General features: G+C 45.6%; 1 long non-coding RNA gene across 1 annotated transcript in view; it reads right to left on the bottom strand.

Annotated features, from left to right (window-relative positions):
- The window catches only part of LOC123000698 (uncharacterized), a 30,062-nt gene extending 4,733 nt beyond the window's left edge, over positions 1 to 25,329 (bottom strand). The window contains exons 1-2 of the long non-coding RNA XR_006408848.3: positions 25,000 to 25,329; positions 14,665 to 14,718 (exon numbers count right to left, since the gene is read on the bottom strand). This is a non-coding gene — a long non-coding RNA (uncharacterized LOC123000698). The remainder of the gene's footprint in view (positions 1 to 14,664; positions 14,719 to 24,999) is intronic.
- Between the last annotated feature and the right edge of the window lie 187 nt (positions 25,330 to 25,516).

Below are 25,516 nucleotides of genomic sequence, written 5' to 3'. Positions count from 1 at the left end.
GAAAGCACAGAGAGACCACACAGAACACGGAAGGTCGGTGGGCCTCTCTCCATCTCCGTGCCTCTTTTCATGTTCACTCTATTTTCCTGGCTCTCTCTGCAAGTTTCTTAATTTCTGTTTCTTCCCAATTTTTCCATATGCCCTTTCAATTTACGAGATCACAATCCTTTGATATAGACTCAGTTTCTCAGTGTCTCAATTCCAGACACCACAGACAGAGGATTTGCTGGGCTAACTTTGGTCAGGTGCCCACACCTGGACCCATCATCAGGTGGACTTTGGAGGATAGGGTCCACAAGAAGAGGTTGGGGGTAGAGCACCTGTGAATGGCGTATTCTCTCCACTGTGTAAACAAGGGCACGGGGAAGGGATGGGTCTGCATGATGTCTGTATACATGAATGGAAGAGGAATAAAGGAATAGTAGATGTGCTCTGAGCACATTTGAGATCATCTTTGAAAATGTGCACATGTGTCCACCTGTATTTTCTGGGGAGAGGGTACATGCTATTCATCAGAATCCCTAAGAGCTCTATGACCTAAAAAGTTCAAGGGCCCCTGCTTTTACTTTTTGGGTTTTTGTTCTTACTAAACAAGAAAAGCTCCTGAAATTAAGCTATCTTAAAAAACATTGTTTCAAATACACTGAAAACCGGAGCCAGAAACAGCCAGGAGGGCTCCCATTCATCCTTCTGCTATACTGCCTCCATTCCATTGACTCGCTAAGCCTCGCCCACTCCCTCCATCTTCTCTGCTTTTCCTATATATAAGGTCTAGTTAAAAAGTAGCTGAGGGGTGCCTGGGTGGCGTCTGTCTTCAGCTCAGGACCTGATCCCAGCGTTCTGGTATTGAGTCCCACATCAGGCTCCTCCGCTAGGAGCCTGCTTCTTCCTCTCCCACTCCCCCTGCTTGTGTTCCCTCTCTCGCTGGCTGTCTCTCTCTGTCAAATAAATAAATAAAATCTTAAAAAAAAAAAAAAGTAGCTGAAAGCAGACAGCTTCTACTTTTTAACTTTTACCGAGGAATGCTGTCTCGCCACTCCCACTCCATTCCTGGCCAGAGTGTGTTTGCTGATTTATCCAGCTGCCTAAAATCATGTCATCAGAACCACAAGGGCCTTGAGAAATCAAGTTGGCTAGTATATCTCAATGGGGCAACTTCCTCCCCAGGAGATCATATCAGTATATTCAAGGACTTAGAACATTTAAAAAAATACTTAATATTATATTATTATACATATAAAAGAGAAGACTGTTGTTCTAATAAAGACCGTTGAAAGTCAAGTTTGAGAAATATTTTTGTTTAGTGGGACCACATGGAAGGTAAATTTAGCAGTAGAAATGGCCTGAAACTTACGTAATTTGGAGAGCCTCCTTTAAAAAATAATATAAAATTACAAATAAAAATTTAGCTATAAAAGTGAGTACTTATTTAGAATGAGAAAAAAATTAAAAGCTGACAGATAACATGAATATCAAAGGTCCAAAAGGTAATACATATTTATTATTATTATTAATTATTGACCCACTTTTATATTTTCCCACATCTTTGGCTGCTTGTGGCCTGCCTGTTCATATGACAATGATTTAATGAGATCACTTTCCATCAAGAGAATGGAATGAATGTGCCTCTAACATGGTTGGCTGAAAACTGTTTTTATTGTGCTTTATTTTTATTGATAGCTTAGACAAATGTCTTTCTGTATGTCTACACCTTTGTAGGCAGTTTCTTACAAGGTGTGCTTCTTTCCTGGTGGCAAGTTCTAGAAGAATGCCGGCCCTTTTTCTACTTGTACATGTCTCACCCCTCTGCCCCCACCTGCCCACGGCTGTTTTAGAGCAGTTCTCTGCAAGAAGGTGACCCCCAATCAGGGATTGCAGCCTCTCCTTCACATGGCTATAATGGGGGTCACATTAAGGTCTGGATGCTTTAATTCTGCTAGGGGGAGGTGGCTCTGGGGGCTGGGTGGCCTGTAGTCCCTCCCAGAGGCACCCAGGACCATCATCAGGGCATACAGGGAGGTCCTTCCACCACCCTCCCAGGCTGGGGTGGCTCCAAACGAGGGAGGCTGGCCAGGGCTACTTTGTTCCCAGAAGCCCCGGCTTCCTTAGCTCCCAAAGCAAATCTGATTCACCATGGGTTTAAGTCAGAAGTTCTCAAACAGCTTGGCCTTAGGAAGACCTTTCAATCTTAAAAACGATTGGAGACCCAAATAGCTTTTATCTATTGGCATTTACTATATTAGATATTAAACCTGAGAAATTTTAATAGATGGTTATTTATTGATTCGCCTAAAATGGCAATAATAAATCTATTACCTGTGAGCATAAATAGCCCATTTTTATGAAAAATAACCATTAGCCAAATAAAACAATTAGTGAGAAGAGAGACATTGCTTTATATCTTTTGCAAAAACCACTTCAATGTGCGACTTAGTGGAAGATAGCTGGGTTCTATTTTCTGTGCTCTATCTGTTGTGATCTGTGGTTTTCATTGAAGAAAACATAGGCGGAAGCACGTTCAGGCTCTGTTCTGATCATTCTGGAGGTTCTTTCAAACCTCACAAAAGCTCCCCTAGTGGTGATTTCTTAAAGATCAGTTACAATGTTGAGGGCAAAGCCCTTGGCCTCTCCTGTGCTTTGAAATATCTTTTGCCCTCATTTTGAACTACCATGCATTAGCCATTTGGAAAATGCTGAGAGATGCAGATCTTATGAACATTATCCACTATGCGTTATACGATATCGAAATCACATTTGTCAATATCACCACTCTCGTCAAAGCCTCTAAGAATTGGGAAGCCGATGAGCTCACGGTAGCAGATGCAAGTTTTCCAAAATTCCAATTCTCTCTCGAGAGCTTGAGTTTTATCATTGGCAATGAATTCTGTCAGTTATTTTCCTTGAAGTGGCAAGTTAACTTTGTTCGTTTTTTAAGAAACTGTCTGCCAAACGGTCAATTCTGAATAACCGCGGTCCGTCTGTCCGTGGTTCTTTCAAGTAGAAATGATGTTCCATGAAAAAAGTGGCGAATTCGAGTCCCAAAAGCAAAATCATAAAAGCGCATTTCCTTGAGGGGACCGTCCCCCTTGTGTAGACAACGGAAGTGCCTTCTGGACTTCCCACTTCGTCATGCAGAATGTTCAAATGGTTTAATAAAATCAATCCATGTTATTGCTTCATTAAGGACGATTTGAAGTGGAACTGGCTTTGTTTCCCTTTACCACGGGTGTGTGGCAGTGAGGAATGTGATTACTTAGTACAGTTGAGTGCCCCTGCCTTGATTCACCCTAAGGCACTAATAGGTTTGCCTACCAATGCTTTGGAACCATGAGAGCACATTTCAACCAGTGAAAAGGGCAACTAATGTCTTAATTTTATTATGAAAATAGTGTTGACCTCATGGATCCTTAAAAGCCTCCTAGGGTCCCCCCCCCAGGGGTCCATGGAACACACCTTAAGAACTGCTGGTTTAGGTGCCAGAGTCATTCTCAGTGAACCTACATTGCATGTTGGCTGGGAGGGTTGAGGGTGGGACAGGATAGGGTGGTACCTCAATTTCTCTGTGGAAACACTGACCTAACCGAATACTGTCAGTGTAAAAGTGAAGAAATGGAGACACAGTGAGATTTGTTTCAAGTCATCCACTCGACCGTGGTAGGGTCAGGATTCGTTCCCAGGTCTGCTGACTCACATACAGTGGATATAGGAACCTCTGCTAGGTCAGGTCTCTCACACTCTGTAAACCTCTTATAACTTCCTATCAGGCTGCTACTGTGTGCCAGGTACAATGCTAGGTATTGAAGATAGGAAATGAAATGATATTTACCTGCTCTTTGGGGCCCGTCGTCTAGGAAGCCTGGGGACACGTACATCAAAGGTTACAGGTGCAGCCAGTGCGAAGACAGGTAAATAGCGGGGACTCAGGAACTCAGAGGAGGGCTGCTAGAATCTGACGGCAGCTCATAACGACCAGAGTTGGTGATTCTCAGGCTAAGTGGGAAAGGAAGGACAAAAGTTGGCCAGCTCGCCTTCCTGTCGGGGGAGAGTCCGTGGGAAGGAGCTGGCATGGCTGGTCACAGGGACTTGGAGCATCTTGAGGAATGAGTAGGGGAGGTGGCTGGAAGTGAGGGGTAGGGTGCAGGGGTTGGGTTGCATGTGTCAGCCCAACAAGTCTGGACTTTGTCATGAAAGCCTTCAGGACCTGGAGCAGCTGGCTGGAGGGTTGGCTAGAATGACAAGCGGGGACTTCTCCTAAGTACCAGGTGGTCACAACACCAGGACACCAGGTCGTGACACCATGTAACTCTCAGGGCCTCTTCTTCCCCACCTACACCTTGAGTCACATGATTACATACAGGTTTGTAATAGGAATTCTCTACCTACCAGAAAGGAACTCTTGAAGCAATGATTTCCCCATAGCTTAGAATTGATCCCATTTTCTTGGCCTGAAACTTGCTATTTATTTTTCCCGTGGGCTTTACGGCTCACTCTGGACTCTTAGAAACCATTACCTCAGTTTTGTAACGCTGAACAATGTAAGATCTATAATTTGTAACGTGTGGCCTTGCCAGACTGAATCCTAGAAAGTGTTTCTGAGCAGTGGTTTCCAAACCTGGAGAGTCATCTGAGACAAGTGGTTAAATACATATGGATTTCCAGGCACCATCTCCAGGGCCCAGGAATCTGGATGTTTATTTTGATCCCCAAGTTATTCTGGAATAGGCCGCCTGGCCCTAGCTTCCTGCCCAGTTATTTTGGGTTTCTCTAGTTAAAACTAATTGAAAAGGAGCATACATTTAATGGCTGACTATTCCAGTTAAAGCCTGATTTGTCAGACCTCCTGAACAGGTGTACACGTGGCCACCTCTGTGGTTGGCATTTTTCACATTAAGTGAAATGCGCTCCTCTCTGTGTGAGTTGGAAACATCAACTTACTTCATGTCCCACAATGCTTCTCCAACCCCCAATCTCTTCAAAAATGTTTTCTTTTCCCTCCCTCCCTCCTTCCTCCCTTCCTCCCTCCCTTCCTTCCTTTCGAGAGAATGCAAGCAGTGGGGGGCTGGAGCGGCGGAGGGAGAGGGAGAGAGAGAATCTCAAATAGACTCCCCACAAGTGTGTGAGCCCGATGACGTGGGGCTCAATCTCACCCCCCTGAGATCATGACCTGAGCCAAAGTCCAGAGCAGATGCTTAACTGAGTCATCCGGGTGTCCCTTCAAAATGTTTTCTGATGGCTATTTTTCTTCCCTTCCCTTCTTATCAGAGGTTTTGCCATCTCACTGGGGAGTCATCAATTGGATGACTTATTTTTTTGTCCTTGGTGCACATGCTGCCTCACTGGAGCAGTTTGAGCGACTGTACGTGCAAGTATACACTGACTGTGCGAAGTGTTATATGCAAGATCATGGAGATCAATAAACAAGGCTGACAGCTCCTGTGTAATCATAACAGTCTGGGCATGTCTGGCATTCTAGAAATGTGCAACATATATACAAACCAAATAAATATTTGACACTAAAGTATCATCAGTTCAGCCACAGGAAAGAAGAGGCTGCCAGACCCAGACAGGGATGAATGGGTGGTCCCACAGAAGCCCGGGAGGTGGCACAGAGCTTGTCACTTTTCCAAGGGTCTTGGAGATGACATAATCCCTTTTGGGGCCTTTTGAATAAATTATGATAACATGTCAGGCTTAAATTTGGATCTTGCTCATCGTGTTTCTATTTTACTCATAGGCATAGAAGCAGGGTCCAAGTTTTCACAAAGGCCCACTGGCCTGGGGGGAGTGGATGGAGGGTGATGACAACATGGCAGAGATCATCCACTTAAGGGAGGGATGGTGGTTAACAGCATCCTTTGTCTGCCCCGGGCCCAACATCCAGCATCTCTGAACAGCTGCATCTGATGATGCTTAGAGACCACTGTACAGACATGGACCAAAATAGGAATCTTGCAAGTGGAAAGCTTCTAGTTCAGTGGCGGTCAAGTGCAAGGACAAGGCCCCTATAGGGCTGTTTGAAAAGCTCTAGCAAATGCATGTAGGGTGGGGAAGGGAGCATGCATTAAAAAAAAATTAAAAAAAAAAAAGGTTAAGGAACACTGATCTTACCAACTATCTCCCTTACTTTACTGATTGTGAAATCGAGGCCCAAAGAGGGAAAGTAATTTTCCCTCGGAGCTCATTTGTATCAGGGATAGATTTGGAGCCAGGGTGTCCTGGCTCCCAGCTGGGTCGCCCCCAGCACAGCATGCCACCTGCGTGCCCCACTGTTATATCAGCTTCCTCCCTGCATCTGTGCGGTGTTTCTCATTTCTCTCCTTTCACTCCTGTTACTCTCTTTCATCCTCATCAATACTCCTGTTGGAAACATGGGACAAGTGTCATTCTCCCATTTCACAGTGAGGAAGATGAAGTCCAGGGAGATAAAGGAATGGATAGCTCAGAGGGGAAAAAAAAAAAAAAGATTTAGGAATGAATAAGGATCTCCGAGTATTCGAGAGCTGGTATCTGGAGGTGGGAGCATCCCCGTCTGCATGTGCCACGGGGGCGGGTCCAGGACCTGGGAGCAGGACGGCAGGTGGCAAGGTGCTGGAGCCATGTGGGCTTCAGAGTTCAGAACCCAGGTCCCTCACATGTCAGCTGGGGGATCCTGGCAAGACAACCTCTCTGAGCTTCCATTTCCTCCACAGTAAGAGGGGTGATCACAAACGGTCTGTCAACTTCATGGCCAAAAGCAGATGCCCAGTAAATAGAAGGTATCATCAGGGTCTAGAAGTAGGTTTTGGTTCCTCATAAGAAAAAACTTTCTATCAAAGAGAGCAGTCTGTAAATGGAATGTGCTGCCTTGCAGAGGGCTGAGCTGCTTGTCACTGGAAGCATTTAAGAAGAAACTAGAAGACTAGCAGTCAGAGGTTGTATAGAATGGGGAAATTTCACACTTCTACCAGTTCCGAGGTTCTGTAAAGTGATCCAGGATAAACGCAAATGTTTTGTGTTTTTCTCAGTTCTTCAAACATTCTCTTTGCTGCATTGGAGCCTCTTCGTTCTGTCCAGAATGCTCGTCTTTGCCTATCCATCCCTCAGTCTCAGCAGAACCTCCCTTTCTCAGGGAAGCATTCCCTGCCCAGCCTCCTGTCCCCTGACTTGACAGAACTGCCAACTGCAGTTTCATGGTTCACATAAGGAGCGAGCCAAGAGGGTAACTCCCAGGTTAAGTCACTTTTCACTGGGTTTGGCTAACTGTTAGAAGACTAAAGTCCATCCATAACTCCTAAAACATACCTACCCATGTTTCAAAACAGTGAGATTCTCAAGAAGCTGTTCTATTTGCTTCAGAGAATGAGGCTCTGGGACCGCCGAGTCCGTGTTCACTAGCGTGTGTTAGGTTTCTAACATGCGCCAAGCACAGTACTTCCTGCTGGGGGTTCAAAGATCAAACTAAGTCACAAGGCCGTGCTCAAGGAGCACAGTCTGCAGGGAAGACGAATAATCTTGGTACCAACTGGAAAAGCACGTAGCCTACTGTGGGTCCTTGAGGAGGAAGCTCCTGGCCCAAATTGGGGTCCAGCGAAGACGTCTTGGAGGACCTTACACCTGAACACGCCACTGCCTCCCATTCCTGATGATCAAGAGTGTTGTTGCGATCTTACATTTTACTCGGTCAGCGGGTATATCCTTGAGCGGGTAAACCGAGCTCCCGGTGCTGGGTTTTCATGGCCCCTCGATTTCTCTTTCAGAGCTTCCACAGAAGTACAAGACGCCTTCATGACTTACACGGTGTATGATGACGTCATCACCATGAAGCTCATCCAGGAGGCCTGCAAAGTTCTGGGTGAGGATGAAGGGGGCTTGCTTGGGTTTCTCAGGGCTGCCATGATGAAGTACAACCAGTTTTCATCACCCACAGTAGTTCTGTTAAGTCCCTGCCAACGAGGAGTTAGCAGTCCTGAGACGTTGCTCTGAGAGGAAGGACAGGCTAGGTTCCCGAGAGACTTTGGCCACGTTTTCGTCAACTGATAACTATTTAACCTTGTTCTGTGTGTTTCTGTTTTAAGATCCCTTGTTTCCTATATATTGTTATTAACATTGGACCCGTGGGCAGGAGCCTGTAACTCACACCTGAATGAAGCTTCTCTAACACACATCTCTAGTCTGAAAGGCACATCACACCCTTCTGGGACTTAGGAGCACGAGGCAGCACGTTAGCACTATTCTTGGGCATTTTCAGCGCACAATCACCAACAAAAAAGCACAAAAAATGTAAAAACGTAGCGCGGAATGGATCACAAAAAGGACATTTAATTTACAGTATGAGAAATGAGACAAGAACGCAGAGCACTGCCTCATCTGACCTTAGCTAGAAACGTGTATGTTGGGGGACTCAACGTAGTTGCCGCTCTGCGCCTGCTCCTGAATGACTGCGAATGCTCTGGGTACTGATTTTGGGGTTGTAGGTACATTTTAGTGAGTGGGTCAAATATGGAATCTGCAAATGACGAGAGTCAATGGTACCACGCCTGGTAACTTAAAACAAGGGAAATGTAGTCCCTCATAGGACAAGGGTGGGAAGCCTGAAATCAAGGCGTCAGCGAGGCATTACTCCCTCAGATGGCTCTAGGGAAGAGTCCTTCCTCTTGTAGGTTCTGGTGGTTCCAGGGCTCCCTGGGGCAGCATAACTCCACTCTCTGCTTTCATCCTCCCAGGCCGTCTTCTCCCCATGTGTCTATGTCTCTATGTCCAAATCTCCCTCTTCTTATAAGGACCCTCATCATATTGGACTTAGAGCCCACCCTAATCCAGTCACCCACCCTTTCCATTTGCATAGCCTTAAGCTTCTTACAGACAAAAACTGTGAGTGTCACTCTGAGTTCCATCATCTGTACCACCACTCTCATGTGTGGCCTTGATAATGACCTTGACAGAAGTTGTAATACCTTTGAAATGGATCATTATGATTCCCTCTGGGTGTCCAGAGGAACAGCATTGGGAATCCCCTTAGGCCAACCACACTCATGTTTATCTGGAAATAGAGATGGTGTGCTTTGTGGGGGTGCTCAGGGCCCTTCCTCCCCATCTGCTCTGCAATGGACTGTCTTCCCATCTATCCAGACATTAAAATGTCACTGGCAGGGTCATAATGGGGGACCCATTGTGGAGGGTCCCACTTACAATGCACCTGTACTTCCAGGATGATTCCTCGCACAGAGGTATCAGCAAGGGATGGTTTATTGTATTAACTTGCTCACTCCCCAGGCCCGGATGGGAAGAGGTTCAGGACAAAGAATACAGTTCTGCCTCTTTCTTTTAATGATTGAGGATAAGTTGTTTACTTGCTTACTGTTTTCTCATTGGTCTATGCGTCAGAGTTATTTCAAGGATTAAATGAGATGATATATGTGAAAATATCAAATGTGCTATCTGGCATAATAATAAGCTCTCAAAATATATTTTTCTTTCTTTCTTTCTTTCTTTCTTTCTTTCTTTCTTTCTTTCTTTCTTTCTTTCTTTCTTTCTTTCTTTCTTTTCTTTCTTTCCTTCCTTCCTTCCTTCCTTCCTTCCTCCCTCCCTCCCTCCCTCCCTCCCTCCCTCCCTCCCTCCCTCCATATTTCTAAATAAGGTCACATTTGGAAGTTCCAAGTAGACATGGGTTTTGGGGGACACTTCAATCCAGTACACCCTCTTATCCTTTACCTTCCTTCCCACCAGCACGGAGCACACAGTGAGCTGGGTCCCGGAGGGGAAGGAGCCTCTACTGTCCCAGGCTCCAGGGGGCTTGTGCAGGAAGCCAAGAGAGTCCCCTGGTGTTTCCAGGTTCTTTGATGACACCCCTCTTTTGGTCCCAGTTGAACTTCCTTCGCCAGCTCCTACAGGCACTATGGCTTTGGGTCATGTTGAGATGGCATCTAGGGATTACTGCAGGCGGACACTGTGTCAGCACCCTTGCCTGGCACTCAAAACTCTGGCACAGAATTGCTGGAGGTGTGGGCGAGGCTCGGGAGCTCAGGGCCCGCAGGCTGGATCCCGTGCAGCCCACGGGGGCTCAGGCAGCCGGGACTGTGGTTTCTGGCTGTTTTTCATGGAGTCTCTGAGGGCCCAGGAGGTTGGCCTTCCGTCCTCGGGAGCTCCTCCAGGGGTGGTCACAGGTAAAAGCCAGCCCCGGGCACATACTAGTGCCAGTGAACGCACCAGGATGGTTAGTTAGCGCTAAGCCCACAGAGACAGGTGGCTTCTCTAGAATGCAGAAGTGGAAAGTGCTGGTGGTGGGCGAGGCCCTGAGTTTATTTCTCTTTCCTCTGAATATCAGAGAAATTCTCCGATTAAAAAAAAATTGTGCCAGCTTTAACCCCATGCACATGATTTCCCCCTTGTTTCCACATGGCAATTTGACATCTGTGTCTCTTCTTATGTTTCTGGTCGTTTCCTGGATGCAGAAAACCTTTCAGGTATCTGCACTGGGGAGAAGCCCCAAGTCTCTGCAAAGCTGGGAGGGGAAAGCTTTTGAGGCTTAGGGAGCTGAGCTCCTGGTCACTTGCCAGCCACACCTCCTAACAGAGCTAGACAAGGTTGTGTCTGACACTGGACATGAGGTACCGGTATGAAACGTTCATTGGCTCCTTCAGCTCCTGGAGCGCAGGATCCGAGAGCAGCAACATGTCCTGGACGCCCTCTAGAGCCAGTGCACAGCCTCGCTCTGCAGCGGTCCTCAGGAGGCAGGCAGACAGAGGAGGGTGACAGACGGGGCTCACGCAGTGTCTCAGGATCACAGCTGAGCCCCCACCGCCCCTCTCCCTTCCCAAGAGGTTCACAGAGAGAGTTTCTGGGAAAAAGACGGGCCAGGGTCTGGGTGGCACCAGTGGCACCTGCGAACCCCACCTCTACCCTGTCTGACCTGTTTAGGGGGCTCCTGGACCCCTGTGTCTCCCCTCAGCTGATGCCGGGGGAAATTTATGTGGCGCCTGGGCTGTCCAGAAGTGGGTAAAGTCAGGATTTCAGGAGGAGTCTGACGCCAGCGTGTATACTTCTCAGGGTGCTCTGCTGCCCGCCCTGGGCTGGGAGCCGGGAGGCCCACCTTCTAGACCCAGCTCACCTCCTAGACAGCAGCTTGCCCGCCCTGCACACAGCCGCTTGTCCACACCAGAGGGAGCCTCTCGGCCCTCTTGCTTAACCCACCCGCCAAAGAGATTATTTTCTTAAACATTGCTTTTTAATATTTTAAAACATGTGATTATGATGTGATATTTGCTTTTCAAACCATGGGGGCAGATGCCGTCCTTATTCTGATTTGCTCGCAGGCGAGGCCTGGCCCTCGCTCAGTCCAGCAGGCCCTGATTCTGAGCGGGGGCCAACCTCAGTGTTCATAGTGGCCGCCTTTCTCCCACCTAAGTCGGGGGAGCATCCAGTTACTTTTCTCCCACAGAAAGAATAAAAATCATGAGGTGGGAGGTGACTCTAGACTTGACCCAAAAAGCTGGAGTTTTGACAGAGCTTAGGAAATAAAAGCACAACAGGGCTTGAACTGGATGGTGGGATGAAGCCCTCCTTCGTTCTTTCCTTGATTTTCTTTCAAGGGGATCCCGGCAGCAGAAGGCTGCATCACGCAGGCTCAGTGTGGTTCTGAGCTCTCTGCCAAAGGGCATCTTGTCCACATTCTAGAAGGAGCACCAGGGGTTAGATTCTGCTCTGTTGTGCCAGCTGTGTGACCTTGGGCCAGGGATAGAAATTCATGGAGAGTTGATCTCCTCCCCAAAAAGAAATCATACTGACTTGAAATGGTCATGGGAGGGAAGGAACAAAACAGACGACAAATGTGAGGCACTCGGCAGCGTTCGGGGCCCAAAGTAGGTGCTCGGCAAATGCCGACTGAATCTGAAGGGGAGGCAGGGGCATGTCTCTGGCTGGTGTCTCTGGCTGTTGTCCCTCAAGAGTAGGGCTAAGCTTTGGGGTTTGCCTTCAATGGCTATACTATAACGTCTGGGCCCTCTGAGCAGGGATTGGCAAACCACAGACAGCCCATGGGCCACATCTGGCTCCCTGCCTGTTTTTGTAAATAAAATTTTTTTGGAACTCAGCTGTGCCCATTTGTTCACGTATTGTCTGCGGCTGCTTTTGAGCTCAAGTGGCAGACTGGAGGCATTGCAGCAGAGACCTGGAAAACTGAAAATATCTACTATTTACCCTTTACAAACCCAGTTTGGTCACCTAATGCTCTGGAGAATGGATTTTCTTCAAGATTTTTAAATCTCTTTGTACTTGAGAACTACTAGGGACCAAATTATAGTCAACGCCCACCAAATTCATATGTTGAAGCCCTAACCCCCGATGTGATGGCATTTGGAGATGGGGCGTTGGGGAAGATAATTAGGTTCCATGAGGTCATGAAGGTGAACCTTATGATGGGATTAGTGCCCTTATAGGAAGAGGTCTGACAGCTCTCTCTCTCAGGGAGCATGGGCATGTGAGCTCTCTCTTTCACCCCCAGCCCCCCATGGTGTGAGGACACTGTGAGAAGCCGGGAAGAGAACTCTCTCTAGAACCTGACCACACTAGCACTTTAGTCTTGCACTTCTGGCTTCCCGAATTCTGAATAAATCCATTTCTGTTGTTAAGCCAGCAGTTCCTAGTACGCCACTACAGCGGCCTGAGCAGACAGGTGCAGGAACTTGAGAAAGCTTTTACATCTCCAGAGAGAGCTAGTTCCTGCATCTGACATCACGCCCAGGCCGTTTTGTAGCCGTGCGGGATCACGAGCCCTGCTGGGGGTGGCAGTACCGTCAGCAGAGAGATGCCTCCCATACCTGTCCCTCATGCTTTCATAGTTCCAAACCAACCGACACATTTAGAAGCACCAACGATTTTATAGACTTTTGTAGATTTTATTGTGTGTGGAGCTTTCTACCAAAAGCCATAGTCTATCACTGTGATTGCTTTCTCTAACTGCTTGTTGCTTCTCCCAGTAACAGCTCTTGGCTTATATCTGAAGGGGTATTTAAGTATGGTGAGTGTGTTTTCAGATAAAAAGTTGGGATGTAGGGCTCCTGGATGGCTCAGTCGGTTAAGCGTCAGCCTTCGGCTGAGGTCATGATCCCGGGGTCCTGGGGATTGAGCCCCACATCGAACTTCTTGCTCAGGGGGGAACCTGCTTCTCCCTCTGCCTGCCGCTCCCCCTGCTTGTGCTTGCTCTCCCCCCACCCCCGCGTGTCAAATAAATAAATAAAATCTTTAAAATAAAAAGGTGGGATGCAAAATTGAGTAAATACGTGCATGTGTCTTGGAATCAGGATGGCTCTGGGGAACATGGGCTGTAGGTTTCTCTCTCTCGATATACACACACACACACACACACACACACACACACACACACACACTGAAATATATATATTTCGTGGGTCAGAGAGCACATGGCCCTGCCAGAGGGTAGTCCACAGGAAGGACATTTAACTGTTTAACAAAATACACTGGCCAGTTGAGACAAACTCTTCCCTCAGACAAAGAAAGAAGCACGCTCAGTTACCACTAGTCAATGCTTTGCTTTTCAAGTGAGCTCCAGAATGCAATTTCCCTACCTTTAAGCAATTGTTGGGATTTTTCCAGACCACTCTGCCTCTGCATAGCTCTGTGCTTTCAATGAGCATAATTCAGGATGGGACCAGATGGCAGGTTAAGCCTTGCATAAGGAATTGTTCTGCGTATGAATAAGTGCCTACTTAGTGTGTAAGTGGGTTATTAGTGATCTGAAGTGACAAAATGTGAAACAATACACAACAGCCATTTGGCACAGCTGTGTCAGTCTAGACTTCGCTTGCTAAGAAACCAATAGTCAAATGCGTTTCAACAGTTCGCTATCAGCAAATGCCAATAAGCCTTCTCGGCACTTGCCTCTTTTAAAACAAGAGTAACAACGTAAAATTGACAGAGTCCTGAAATCAGGCATTCCGAGGTTGAGCTTTACCATGACCCTCTGAGCTGGGACCAGTAACCCCAGAAAGTGACCACTGGAGGCTGAGGGCTTGAAACTGGCCTATCCCAATCCCCCACCCCCCTCCCCTCTGAAGCCCTCAGTTTGTTTCCCCTCCCCTCCTGCTTTTAAGCTCCTTCTTCCTACTCACAAAATATTTCTCCTACCTATTATCTCATGCCTGGCTTAGGTGATATTATTTGAGAGGGAATATTCTAGATGAATGGCTCTTTCAGATATCGGAAGCTTATTCCTTTGAATACATAAGCCTTGGGTAAAAAAATTACCCATTTTCGATGGAAAATTTTCTAAAATGTACTGCATACACTTCCCTGTCTTGTGGGAGAACACATGCTTCTCTGGGCCCCTCAAGTAGGTCACTATGAGGAATAGCTCTTGTTCCCTGTATCTGGGTGGTGGCAGGTGGGCAGTGTTCTTGGAGGTGCAGTCCTGAGTGAGCCCTGTGCCCAGAAGGCCCAGCACAGGTAGGCTCCCTGGCATTCCTCTGTCTGTCAGCCCTCACTCAGGGTTTAGAAGGTATCCTGTCCCCCCGCCCTGGACAGTCCACCTCCACTCTTTCCAGTCCCTTGAGCCGCCACCCAGGAAGAAGTAAACATTTCCTGGTGATGGCGAAGCACCAGGCTTGTTAAGTCAGAAAATTTGACTTTAGACATCATTGCAATTGAAAAGGTATTTAAAAAGCTCCATACCTCTTCTGGGAAGCCTTGCATCTAGAAAACACGTACTTCCTGACAGCGATTTTCCTGCCAACAAAGAAACCTTCCATTAAGAAAAAAAAACAAAAAGCAAAATGAACAAAAAAAACCCCCAAAACACCAAACAACCCTTTTCATAGAATCTCTCCCTCTCTCTCTCTCTCTCTCTCTCACGCGCGCACACACACACACACACACACACACACACACACACACACACAGAATTGTATACTCAAGCACTTGTGTCCCTCTCCCAGCTTCAATAATTATTAATATTTCACCAATCTTGTTCTGTCTCTCTGGTCCCTCCACCCTTTCTCTGGTTTTGTTTTTGCTGGAATGTCTTAAAACAAATCTCAGGTTTCCCATAATTTTACCCATAAATATTTCAGTATGAGTCTCTAACAAGATAAAGACATTTTAAAACATAATCATAATGCCTTGATTATACCTAACAAAATTCGTAATATTACAGAGGCCCAGAACCCAGCTGTATCTCAGCTGGCCTTGGATAAATGTGGTCTTTGTGGTCTTTTTATATTAGATTTACTAAGGTCTTTTCAGGACAATCAGCAAAAACTTCTACTTTGACATAATTTCAAACTCACAGGAGGTTTGCAAGAATAGCGCAGAGAATTCCCATATACTTTCCATCCATATTCCCCAAATGTTAGCATTTTACTATGTTGGCTCTATCCTTCTCTCTGCATCTATAATTTTTTTTCCCCTGAATTGTTAGTATGTCGCAGATATGACGTCTCGTTAGCCCTAAAAATTCTCTTACGTAACTACAGTACGACTACCAAACTCGGGAAATGAACGTGTAGGTAGGGCTTTTACGTAACCTACAGACGCTATTGAGATTTTTCCAGTTGTCCCCGTGACATTCCTTAGAACAAAAGAAAGCCTTGGATCCTGGCAGTTGTCACATCTCTTCCGTCTTCAGACATCTGGAATAGTCCCTGAGTCTTTCTTTGCGTTTTATAACATTGCTATCTTTGGCAGGTTCTGGTCAGCTATTTTGTAGAATGCCCCTCAACTCAGGATTATCTGACATTTCATCTTGATTCAATTCACATTGCGCTTTCTTGGCAGGAAGACCACAGAAGTGATGTTTTGTCCTTCCCAATGCATCACAGCAGGGGGCAAATGATGTCCATTTGTCCCACTGTCCCATTATTGGTGTCAACTTTGGTTGCTTGGTTAAGGAAGGATCTGCCAGGTTTCTCTACCACATCGTTCCTGTCTTTCCCTTGGTAATTAGTCGTTTGTGAGAAGATACTTTGAGACTATGCAAATATCTACTTGCTTCTCAAACTCCTCCCTCCCCAGTTTTAGTACTCATTGGTGATTTTTGCCTGAAACCATAATTACGGTGGTGGCCAAATGGTATATTGTTCCTTTTACATTTATTAGTTGGATTTCTACTGGGAAAGGAAGAATTTTCCCCTCTTTCCCATTTTTTTATTTATATCAATGTGAACCCTTATTATTTTTTTAATAGGTTGTGATGCTTTGCTTTATTTCTTTTGATGCTCAAATTCTCCAAGATTTAGCCAGTGGGAGCCCCTTTCAGGTGGTCCCTTTGTCCTTTTGACACACCATCATTCTTTGATTATTTCTTTACTTTCTGGTATGACTAGATGTTACAGGCTTGTCTTAGCCTTTCCCTGCCCCAGCCCTGAAATCTGCCATTTCTCCAAGGAACATACACACACATCGATCCATTGATTGATCAATCGATCCATCCATCCACCCATCTAAAACCATGATGGGTCTTACTGTCTTACTATGGTAGATTTGCTAATCCACCCCACAGACTTCATTCTGTTCTTTCCCTTTCCATAACTGTAACTTCCTTCTCACACAGTGAGGAACTTGTTCTCCATTATTCACAATATATTTACTTAAATGCTTAAACCTCAAATGTTCAAAAAGTCATTTCAGAATTGCTTACCAACACCATTGTGGGAAGGAAACCTACTAACTACAGTCAAATATTTATTTAAAGTTTTGTTTGTTTGTTTTTGGGTTTAGCCTGAAGACAGAGCGATGTAAATACTATGTTCAACTGTTACTGGGTTAATTTTTTTCCTGGGCAATTAGATGATTCAAAACTGTTCTGTTCAAATACTGTTCTGTTAATCTGTTTCTGTTTGTATTCTATCTCAGGGCTTTCCCTATCCTTATTGACTGCATTTATTTTCTTTATTTTTCGTATATGAGTCATTGATTCCCCAAACCAGAAATGTCCAAAAAGTTAGGCTCAGAACAGTCCCCCACCCTCCACAATTTTTCGAACCTTTTTACCTCATTCTCACCAATGCCCTGGAGGTAAGCAATCTCAACAGCCCCTAGTTTATCCTTCTGGTATTTCAATTTGCACAAAATAAGCAGATAAATGCGTATTTCCTTATTTCCCCTGATTTGTTACACAAAAGGTAAAATACTAAGCATACTACAGATTCTCCTTTGCACTACCAAAAAATATGTTAAGGCACCTATGGCTCTTTTAGTTTTCACATTTTCTTGCCATTTCCTATATATCCCCCACTCCCGGTGACTTAGAGAACTCACGGAATCCTAAATTCACAGAGATGACTCTGTGTAACCACACAACACAGGCACTGGTTTTTAAAAAGTCACCTCTGTCCTCTGCTAGACAAGCATTCTCAACCAAGAATCCGAGAAGAAGCCCCAAGCCCAGCACGGATGGAAGCCGCCGCACCCAAACCCGAGATTCGTGAATCAAGCAGCCATTAGTCTCTGAGCCAGCCGGCCTTTCCCAAGAACAGACCTGGGTGCCCAGCAACAAAATAACCAGGGTCTGGAACAAGCAGCCTCATGAATTTCTGTAGGTTTACAGATTCAAGAGACAAGTCAAGCACACAGTCTTTCTACATGAGGCTGCCACTGGCACTTTGCTCTACCTTGCTTGGCTCGCAGACAGCCCCGTCCTCCTGAGCGTGGTCTCGCGAGGAGGCGGCCTCTGGGATCTGCGCTTTCCTGCCTGGTAACAGGACGCACCTGCTCAGAACCCCAGCCCGCGGGACGCGCAGCATGGCACAGCTGTTTTTTCTCAGCTTGAACAAGCTAGATTAAGCAGGAGCGGAGGGGGGAAGGGGGAAAGAGGAAAGAACGATTCCACACCTGTGCCTGTGCTTCTCAGTTCTTCTCCCAGGGACTCAGAAGCAATGGAAAGGACTTGAGTGGAATTTATTTCAGTTCTTTGGGGCTTAGCAGGTGGCTCTTGATTGCTCTTATGGACAAGTCTGCCTGCATCCTGTTCGGGATGGACCCACACGCAGGAACCCAATAGAAGCAATTCACGCGGGCCCTTCCCACCTTCCACCCTGCTGTCCCAAGCTTTGTCTAGATTCAAAAGACCCGGCTAATATATTTTTGGAATGTTTGTATAACTCATCTCTGATAAGACCAGACCAACTCGGAACAGGATTCTATCCAGCTCAGATTACAAAACAGTTATCTGCCCAAAAGTCTGGGTGTGAACAAGGAGCCACAGGGAATCTGCTTCTCTGACCTTCTCAGGGAGCAAGTAGAGGCTGGGAAGCATCCAGACCTCCTCAGATCCCCTGCACCCCCTGCAGGAATTGTTCTTAGATAGCTCCAGAGACCTGGAAAGCCCCTTGCTGTGAATTCCAGATCCAGCCGGAGCATCACAGGGCCCTTCAAGGATCCAGCCAGGGATCGTGGTGATTGTGAATTCCGCAGGTCTCCCGTGAACCTGGGCATTCCAGACCTTGTCCCAGCCCCCAAGACCTACCAGGGTCACCACACTGCAGTCAATAAGAGAATGTTCTCTCACAGACGTGCCAGACCACTAGCATCAAGGAAGGCCCTATCTCTTGTGTCAGTGATGACAACCCATATGCAGTCCTCATCCTGGAGGACACCTCTTGTTTCGTTGCTTCTCCCAAGACTGTGGGATGTGGTATAGAAATCACCGAATTTAGGATGCCTGGGTGGCTCAGTCAGTTAAGCATCTGCCTTTAGCTCAGGTCATGATCCCAGGGTCCTGGGATAGAGTTCCCCATCAGACTCCTTGCTTCTCCCTCTCCCTCTCCCTGCAACTCTCCCTGCTTGTGCACTCTCTCTGTCAAATAAATAAATAAAATCTTAAAAAAAAAAAAATCACCAAATTTAGAGTTAGACCCTCTGCCTCTGATTTGGGTCAATTCACAAAGATGACTCTCAGTTTCAAAAAGGGGACACCTCACCTGTAAGAAAGGGGACATGATAATAAGATTAGCTAGCTTACAAGGTTTTGGCAAGCACCGAGCAAAATAATTGGTGGTTTTGATTAATGAGTGTTTAATGACTAATGACTATTTCAGGAACGATAAAATATTCTTTAAAAAAGACTTCTGCCTCTATACAGCAAACAATCACTTCTGTCTATTGCAACAGTGCAGAGAGTGGCGGCAGCCCCAGCGAAGGGCACAAATCCACCGCTGGGTATTTATCAAGCACCTACTTTGTGTCTAGCACAGAAAATGTGTAGAATGAAGTCACGGCCCCTCAGAATTATCACACAGTTGGAAAGAAAAGAAAACGCAGCACTTAGGAAGAGTACTCAATGTGGCGTGGGATATTCAGAGAAATCTTTATGGAGGATGCGATGTGCAAAGTACGCCCCACAGGGAAACCCGGACGGGGAGAGGACGAGAGGAAAAGGGGAAGCCCTTGCAAGCATGTGGCATCATCAAGTTAAGTTTGTCAGTATTGCTTCTTAGTTGCGGTACTAGTTCTTTCTCAGAGATAGTTTTTTATTTCATTTAAAGGCCTTTGTATTTAAAGATGTCTAGAGGTGGGAGGGGAGATTAGAGGGCCATACACTGCCCTGCCCGGAGTGAACCTGGTCTGGGCACCAGATTCAGCCAGCATAGGGATACGACAGCTTCCCCTCCCCTTCTGCACCGTAGAGGACTTTACACTGTGGGGACCACAGAAAAGATTGGGGTGGGGTTAGGAGAAATTCACGTTCAGCGGCCAGGGCTGCCCTGGCCTCCACGCACCATGCCAGAGATGTTATTGTTGGCTTTTTACTCATGAGGAAAGTGAAACCTTTGGGAGTCGCTCAGTAACGTATCACACTTGAACTCTTTGGAGATCAGGGAAGACCACCTGAGTGAGAACGCACACTTTGCAAGTGCTTTTATTTGGGGTGTGCTTCGTGTTCCACAGGTGTGTCCATGGAAGCCATTCTGAAACTCTTTGGAGAATACTTCTTTAAATTCTGTAAGATGTCTGGCTATGACAGGATGTTACGGACACTGGGAGGAAACCTCACGGAGTTTATTGAAAACCTGGACGCCCTCCACAGTTACCTCGCACTATCTTATCAGGTAAGGCCGTCTGAGGCCGGTCTTGGTGGCTCTGAGGGGAAGCAAATGCCTGGGGCCTCCCTCCCCCAAGAGGAGCACAGGTGCAGGGGCCAGGTGGAATCCTTGGTACGCGGTGTCAGGGCTTCTCTGAGGCAAGAAATGGACAATGAATGCCTGTAGCCACTTTTATAGGCAGGCCGGCCACAGTCCAGGAAGGACAAGCTGAAGAGGTCGGCTTTGTGACAGAGGATGGCCTATTCCGATAGTCGCTGGTGTGGCTTTGGAATGAATCTGGAAGATTGATCACAGAGGGAACAAAGGCTCGGGAACAAGCAGGTTTCAGTGGGTTTGCAAAATCGCTCCTCAGGTTTCTTGGCCTGGATGGAGCTGATAAATAGCTTCTGCAGCCACATTCATCTCTTCACGTATCAGAAGGAAGGACTTGACAGGGCCGAGAGCCAGAGTCGGAAACCATCCCGCGCTGAGTAACCCGCAGGGTGACCCCGTGAGGTGTTAAGAACCCAATTTCCCTATTGGGATATCTCCTCCTGGAGTTCTTTCCTTGGTTTCCTTGCTTGGAGGCATCGTTGGAAATTCAAAAGCCTAGACTTCCTTTTCTTTTTTAGAAAAGGAAATGCTTCATTAAAAAGGCAAAATGGCACTTACCCATATTTTGATAACAGTTCATTTTATATAAAATTGTTTATATTTAGTTTTAGGACTCTTTGTAGTTTACGAAGTTCTTTCTTCCCTATTTTTATATTTAATGCTCATAACCGCCCTTGGGGCATTGTCATGAGGATAAAGTGGGAACATATACATATATGCTTAGGTGCCTGCTCAACGGTAATGCACCCTTATGCGTGTTCCATGGGAAAATGATGATTTTCTGTTTTTCACCTAAGGATAAGAAGCTTGGAAACCTTAACTGACTTCAAGTAGGATGAGTAGGTTTGTCTGTCCTGTCATGATCATGTGAACTACCCAAGGACAGAGGGAATAGAAAGAGCCCTGGCTATGGGGTCAGATGGGCCTTCCACGCTGTCTGGCCGGCTTACTAGCTGTGTGGTGCCCTCTCTGGACCTCCAGTTTTTCACTTATTCATTTAATAAATATGTATTGAGCATCTACTTGGTGCCAAGCCCTTTGTTTAGGAGTTGGGCAAACACAGAGACAAAAAGGAATAAATAGGAAAAAAAATCCTGTCTCATATTATTGTGTGTGTTACAAGAGATCGATGTGGAAATCCCCAGCATCATGACCAGTCTAGAAAACGCATTTCATAAATAATAATAACTCCCTTCTTTTCCCTGCTCTCTGTTCAATATGGCCGGTTTAAAAATGACTGTAATTCATATGGCAACTTCCTTTAAAATTTCTTAGCTAAAGTACTGCAATTAGGATACAAAGAAATAGAGCTGGGCCCCTTTAATAATCTCCCATAAGATTTTTTAATATAGCATCTTTCATCTGAAAATACTTCAAGTCACAGTTCTGGAGGATGTTAATGTTCTCCCATTCATTCATTAAACCAAAAAAAAAAAAAAGTAATATCTTTTATGCTCCAGATACTATATTACTGATGCTCTATATCTCTATATCACCATATTACTGCCGCTCTAATGAATAAGGGTGAATGGGATTGAGGGTGTGAAGTCCCAGCTCATTGTTTGTACACCCAACTCCCACTACCTTTCCTCTGCGGTAGTCATCTATCATTCCTTCATATGCCAAAACCAATGCTAAAGAATAGAGCTTCTCAGGGACGCCTGGGTGGCTCAGTCAATTAAATGTCTGACTCTTGATTTTGGCTCAGGTCATGATCTCGGGGTCGTGAGGTTGAGCCCTGCATCAGGTTCAGTGCTCAAGGGGGCGTCTGCTTGAGATTCTCTCTTTCCCTCTCCCTGTGCCCCTTCCCCCACTTTCTCTCTCTCTCTCTCTCAAAATAAATAAATAAAATCTTTAAAAAAAGAATAGAACTTCTCAGGGTGTAAGGGAGGATATTTTGCACATGATGAGGTGAATAAAATATATAAATGTTATACTATGCAAGCTGTAATAAGATACACACAGTGATACCTGATAGCTATAGAGCTTTATACTGGGCAGAACATTATAGAGTGTCTCTCCAGCAAAAGTAAAATAAGAAAATGCTCGCTTTTCTTTATGTCTGCCTTAGTAATCTGTCAATGCCTTAAGGCATACATTTCTGATTATAGCTGTGCCTTTTATCTTGTTTCTTTACCTAACTTTCTTTGGATGCTAATTACAAGGCAGATGTTGGGCTAAGCAATCTATAAACACTGAATTACTCTCCTTACACCCCTAAGATTAGGTATTCTTATTTTTTCTCATGATATAGATGAAAAAACAGGTCCAGAAAGATCAAATAATCACCCCAAGTTGCCAGGTCGTGGTGGCTGAGCCAGGACGCAACCCCATGTATGCCTGTCTCCCAAAGACCATGATCTGGTCTATTTCCCATTATTTTCTCTTTGCCCTGATTCTCTATGTTCATAAAACCCTATTTTAATCAAGAAATAAAAGTATAATCTTACTATTTAGAGAGTTGGATAGACTGGCCAGAAGAATTAAAAGCACAGACTTTGAGAAGTGTCTTTGGGAAGTGGCTTAGGCTGGGGGTGAGGAGTGAGGGTGGAGGTGGACGCAAGAGGGTGTGAATTTTCATTTAAGCCCTTCTGGATTCTGATCGATCTATCTATCTATCTATCTATCTATCATCTATCTATCTATCTATCTATCTATCTATCTATCATCTATCTATCTATCTATCTATCTATCATCTATCTATCATCTATCTATCTATCTATCTATCTATCTATCTATCTATCTATCTATCTATTTTTTTTCCCCCTTAAAGAAACTCATTTTAACTAGAAACCTTCCCACCATAGAAGAAAGCAAAGATCTTGGTAGGAACCCACCTCACTAAATCTCTTCCCTCACTCAGACCACAAGCCGTAAGCCTGAGCGCTGAGCTGCCTACTAATCATGGTGGGGAAGGGGGAGAGGTGGTTTCTCTCAGGGACTCCCCCAGGCAAAGTCTTCATCCTTATTTCTTGACATCCATCTACCATGAGATGGTGCATACTTGAATGTCAACATTTGTTCCCAGAGAAAGATGATCTCTTCTGATGTATCTTGATTTTCCAAATGTGCAATGTTACTTCGCAGACAGCATTTTACTTCCAGGACAAGAAATGAACTCTTCTCCAAATTGCTCTGAGCTCCTGATCTTTCTGAGGGTGAAGACGCCCATCACTTGATCACAGGCCAAGCAGCTGGCCCCGCCTTGGAGTGGGGTAGAAGCGGCACGCGTGGTAGGAAGGCTCACTGGGGTCCAAACACTGTTCCACCCTTACTTTAGCCTTGACACCACTGAGCCTGTTTCTTCCTTTTTAAAAGGGAGATAATACTTGCCACATAGAGTGGGTTAGGGAATTAGGGATAATATCGAATTCCTGATATATAGGGGCCAAAACCATGGTGGATTTTGTGTTGGAGACGGGCTGGAAATATAGTTTTCTGTGCTGTAATGGGTAAGTACTGTTGTGGCACAAAGCCTCAAAAGCATAATTTAAACTACTTGCGTTCACTGGGAGAAACATGTCATGTCTTTTGATTAGGAGATGAACGCACCATCGTTCCGCGTGGAGAAAGGAGCAGATGGGAAAATGCTTCTCCATTACTACTCTGATAGGAGCGGTCTGTGCCACATCGTACCAGGTATGAGAATAGCTTAACCCGTAGCACGGTTATGAGGTGTCTGGAGGTGGTCTCCCCACAAATTCTCTGGGATGGCTAATAGCCAGCCCAGCTCTTCCATAATCTTTGCCATCTTGATCATTACTCCCAAAGTCTTTGGGCCATTAAAGTAAGTTCCCAAAGTGCCAAAAGAAGGAATAATTTCCATTTTTATTTCAACATTTTAAACTACGTGAGTATTTACGTCTGCATATATTATTTCGTATCAATCTTTCTTTGTGTATTCAGCATTATGGAGAAAGCATCCTTCCATGTTTTCACGTGGTCTTTGAAACCTATTTTCAATGGCTGAGTGATGATATTCCATATTGTAATTAACGAGTCCCCTATTGTTGAATTTTTAGTTGATGTGACTCTTCTGCTATTGTGGTGGTGAACATCTTCCTGCATGACTTTCCCATGCTTGTATTATAACCCTAGGATAGATTTCTAGAGCACCTCTTTTCAAAACATGATCCTTAATGTTTTTACAACTAAATTTTGTTTACATTATTTCTAGAGTTTGTTTCATGAGTTAAATTCCTTTCTGAAATAAACAAAAAATGAACAGATGCTGAACTAGAAATTAGAGTGGCAGGGCTATATTTGGTATCCAGACACATATACCTTAAACCTCTACCTAGAAGTTATTTTATTTTTAATTTTATTAATCTATCATCTGCTGCCTGTCTTGAGGCAGGGCCTGGGCTTAGTGAACTCTGGGATATCCCTCTGAAGTCCTATAACTTGATTATTTTATAACTTTTGCTGACAAAATTGCCTCTTGCCAAACCTCACCATACAGTGTCCTTCTGCTGTAGGTATCATTGAGGCTGTGGCCAAAGACTTCTTTGACACTGATGTGACCATGGATATCCTGGACATGAGTAAGGAAGAGGAGAGGACAGGAAAGAAGGAGCATGTTGTGTTTCTGGTTGTGCAGAAGTCTCACAGACAGATGAGAGGGGCCAAACCAAACAGGTTACAAGACAATCAGGACATCCAGAGAGACCAAGAGGTACTGGGTTTGCTATGTCTTCAGAAAGCACAGACCCTCCTAGTGGAGCTCCCAGTCACAGAACAATCTATGCAAAGGGCAGAACCAAATGGGCTCTTTAAGGCAGAGTTTCTCAATCTCAACACTATTGACATTTTGGGCCAGATAATGCCTTGTCATGACGGGCTGCCTTGTGCATGTTAGGCAGCATTGCTAGTTTACCTCCTCGATGCAAGCAGCACCCTGCTCCCCGACTCCTTAGTGGTGGCAATCGAAAATGTCTCCAGGGATCGTGAAGTGTCTCCAGGGCAGGGTAGGGACAGAATCACTCCTGGTTGAGAACTGCTGGGTTAAGAAAATTCGGATAAACACTGGGAAGTTTTCAGGGATGAACTTTAGCCTGGAACATTTCCACCTCTAAAAACACCACTACGAAGGCCAGACATGCGGATTCGGTGGCTTATTTTGCAATCCTTCTAAAATAAATTGACCTTTCAAGTCCTTAGCTCCCACCTCCACAGAAGGGGCCAGTTACGCGTCTGGAGTCGACCCCTGATCCTGTGATTGGCCGCCTCAATTGCAACTTAGGGGGCGAACACTGGCTACTTAGGTACCACGTGTATTGGGCGCACAGCTCTCCACACAGCTTATACAGATACCCAGATAATTCTGTGATTCCTGGAGCACACAGTGCTTATACCTTAGAGCATTCACAGCCCCCTCCGAATCTGTTCGCTAC

The sequence above is a fragment of the Ursus arctos genome, unplaced genomic scaffold (genome assembly GCF_023065955.2).
Source record: "Ursus arctos isolate Adak ecotype North America unplaced genomic scaffold, UrsArc2.0 scaffold_10, whole genome shotgun sequence".
In the NCBI taxonomy this organism is placed as follows: domain Eukaryota; kingdom Metazoa; phylum Chordata; class Mammalia; order Carnivora; family Ursidae; genus Ursus; species Ursus arctos.
The sequence above is the reverse complement of the archived record's forward strand: the minus strand, read 5'-3'. Positions and strand labels throughout refer to the sequence as shown.